We start from the raw sequence: 4079 nt of genomic DNA on the forward strand, positions 1-4079 counted from the left end.
TGAAACCAAGAGAGCTGAGCTACAAGTCTGCATGGACAGCCCACTCCTTCTTTCTGTCAGACACGAGTCCTCTTTTGACAACTCCAGATTAGATCAATAAAGCTCTTCAGTGTGACACCTTATCCCCATTTCAGCTCTGAGCTCTCCCACTGCCATGAGAGCTCTCAGGAGAGAGCTGCAAACGAAGACCTTTAGTTAGTGTACCTCTCCTGAGACTGTTACGCATGATTGAATTTCATTACTAAATTGTTGAAACTAAATCCAGACTTTTGTCAGAAGCAGCTATGAATCCTATGACAGGTTCACTTAATTCTGTGGCTTTCAGAATGAATTCCATTTTTCTCAGGTTGAGAGTTAGTAGTGCTGGCATCTACAGCTCTTTTTTTCCTCATGTGGAGGAACAGAGATAAAGAGGTAAGGGATGGTGGCACCAAATGGTTAAAAAAAAAGAAAACAACAAAGAATTATAATTGCTCCTATGTGTGAAAAACAGAGTTGATGCACAGAGGCTCTGTACAACGTGTACCTGACCTCCTGATGCTGTGATGGCACAGTTCCTACCTCTGGTAGGGGCTGTTGTAGCAAGCAAAACAAACAGCAAATACTTTTGACTCAAGAATGTGGCACAGGTTTCACTAAGCTTGGTGTCTGAGGCAGGCAGCTGCTGCACGACTGCAGTACCTCCCAACGCAAACACAACAGCTTTGGGATTACAGGATCTCAAGGTTTGCTATCAGGTAAATTTATAGCATGCCACTTACCCCCTGAAACCTGTGGGCAGGGATTGTCACAGAGAGAAGTGGCTCCCCCCTTTCCACTGAGGCTGAAATACTGCACCTTACCCTGGGAGAAGGCAGGGTGAGCAATCACCTGCCAGCAACCCACATCCTCACCTGGCATTAACTTGCTGGCAGAGCCATACCCCGAACAGCTCGTTCTTGAGACACCTCCCTTCTCCCAAGCAAGGAGGACTCTAATAAGCTATAGGAGGAATCAAAACTACACAAATGTTGAGAAAGCTGAACTCCATATTTAAAGTCCAGATCCATGTTTATTTTTGGTACTAACACTGCGACCCTTTCTGTCTTCGCGCCTTCAAACACATACAGGGAAACTGCTCCTGTCTCCTGGGCTAGCTTACAATTCACTGTCTTTCTGAAAACTTTTTCATAGCTGTACAGTGACATTAAAAAAGAAAGGAAGAACAAGAGCACCCAGTAGCTGCCCAAGGTACTGAAGTGATGGCCACTGGGCTATGTCCAAAAGTCTCATTTTAAAGGCCACGTTTCTCCTGCACTCCATATTGTGTGCCTTTGAAGCAACTTTTCTAACCTGAATAAGTGGAACATTTTTGGTCCTTGTGTTCAAGGACCACTTGGATAAAAGTTTGGATAGCCCTTGAATCACAGAACTAAAGTGAGAAGATTCATGGGTGTCAGTTTTGACACTGCTCTAAATCTGCTTCAAGAGCAGTGACACGCTCTGTACCTGTGTCCCATTCTACCATCACTCTTCTATTTACAAAGAGCAGAGGAGCACTCTGGCATGCCAGAGAGGCTACCTGGAGAAACCAGAAACCATCAGTGGAAGTGTCAGAACATCATGAATGACTTGGACATTTGCATAGCTCAGTTCCTCTGTTTCATTCTACCTTACTTGCTCAAGTAAGGCTTCAAAACAAATAGGGGTCTGCTTAGTGCCATATAGATAGTCACATTCTAGAGAGAACATCTGTTACCCAAGAGCAGCACTGAAAATACAGACCAGGAGGATATGAGCTTTCAGCACATTAAGCATGTTCTGCATTGATCCAGTGACCTGGGGGCTGAAAGCTCCAGGTATCTCCTTACCTGACCTCAAAGCACTGGCTCCACCTCCATCTCTAACCAGGCAGAGCACTTAAAAGAACCAGCTGCATGCTAATAACTCCTCCTGCCTCTTGTGATGCCATCAGCTGTGCTCTGAACAGAATGAAGAATGAATTGCTCAAAACTTACCTGTAGCTTTTCCATACAGGCTTGGAGGTGTGATTTAAAAGCATGGCTTAGAAGCATGTGAACTTTTTTATAGAGCTTAGAGGGAGCTTAAACAACTGGGCCTTTGTTTCAACTTGCATCATCAAGCGGGGTGGAAAATAAAAAGGATTATGTGACATGCAGAATAGTCACAGCTTTAGCCGTTAGTCACAGTTAAATTTCTTATAACTAGGAAGGGGGAAGAAAAGCCAATAACCAGAATGAATCAGTATAACCACTCCTACTCTGAGCTCCCTCACCACTATAAACAGCTGCTTAACTACTTGCTGGAGCAAGAGGCCTGTATTCTTAATTACAGAAATATGCTAAGATTCAGATTTCCTGCTCACACCCAGTAACTGGATTTGTTTGAAGGAAGGACTCTTTGTGCTTTATCCTGTGGGAAGTTGTTAACGCCCAGTTGTTTCCCCCTCGTATTCTCTCCTCACTGACTCCAGAGAGACCACTTCACATGAAAAAGAGTTTTTCTCAAGACAGGAATATTACAGCAGCATGCATGACACAGTAAATCCTGATGCATCCAAGAACTTTGTGACTGACACCTTTGGAATTCAGTAGCACTGGTTCCTATCTATACCGTTTTGGGTGTTTTTTACACATATTACGCGATAATTTTCAGAATAATTCAACATGTTATGGTTCATACAGACAGAGCATCCAGCTTGAGTTTAATGCATCTATTTTAACTTGGTTTAAACTTTCACAAACATCGCAACACAAGTGCAGATTCCCATGAAAAGGAGTAAAGAGCCATATAAATTCCTTGGCGTGTAAGCAATTCTACTTATTTCCATAAGAGAAAACTGTTCTCAGATCCTTTCTGCACTAGGCAAGAGCTGCTAAATCTCACTTACCCACAATAGTAGAGCTGACATATATAACTGTTCTTTTTGTTCTCATGAGCAGTTATTTCCAGATTTGGGATTGGCTGGGCTTCAACCCAGAAAACAGACTTTTCATGGCAATCCCCAAATAACTTCAGAAGTTCAGAAGAATCAGGAAATATCCTAATTAGGAAAGGGGTCAAATTCATCTTGCCTGAAGTATTTGGCAGACCAAGCATCCCACATCTCCAGAATGCTCAAAGAATCCATCCCTCAATTTCTGCGAGGTTTCCAGCTGAGCGATACACTGACAAGCAGTGCTTTATCATGGCTAACCACGATCCATGCAGCAGTCAGGACAGACTCTTGATCATCCAGCACATTTTATAAATTGCAGCTGCACCCCTCCTACTGTGATTTATATTGTCATTACAGTCCAGCTACACCTCAAGTGTTAAGTCGTCCCCCTCCAACACCAGCTAGAGCACAAGGAAGAAAATGCTCTCACCAAGAAGGCCTTCTGACAGAAAGCCTTAGGGGACAGTTATTTCCAAATGGAAGTAGTCACACCGTGGACAGTCTGCAGAAAGATTTAGTTCTGCATTTGTTTCAAAACATTTGGAAAACCAATTTAGAAGGTCTTTACTTCTAGTGTCTGAGTGAATGACAGGAAATCTCACGGTTACCTCAGTTACCTGGTTACACAGTCCCATCCAAGCTCACTGCCTCAGCAGATCCTGACGCAGGAAAGTCCATCATGCTGTACAACACTGCTTGTGGTGAGGCACAACCTACCACTGTAAGCACATGGATGAGCACTCAGCAAACACATATTGTCATAGATTTGGTGTCCTGGCACATCCCATGGTGAGCAGTTGAACCTTTGCCTCTGTTTCTGCGTTTATAAGAAGTACAAATAATATCCTGCCTCAGGATGGCACATGGATTACCAGTTACACTGTGGAGGAATTTGAAGAAACAGAGTATGTATACATTCACATCCTGTGAATATGGTCCTCAAGAACAACAGCCCTTTCACACCTCTGCCAGGTAATGGCTTTTCACCTGTGGTTTCAAGACTGGTAGACTAAGACTGGGATACAAACATTTCCCCATTTCTTGTGCAGACAATGTATTTCAAAAGAGCTCCTTAACAGACAATAAAAAATAACTACTGCTGAAATACTTCAGGTCAGATGGCAAGGAGCACTTTCCCCGA

Source organism: Corvus brachyrhynchos, unplaced genomic scaffold, assembly GCF_000691975.1.
Source record: "Corvus brachyrhynchos isolate BGI_N302 unplaced genomic scaffold, ASM69197v1 scaffold223, whole genome shotgun sequence".
In the NCBI taxonomy this organism is placed as follows: Eukaryota; Metazoa; Chordata; class Aves; order Passeriformes; family Corvidae; genus Corvus; species Corvus brachyrhynchos.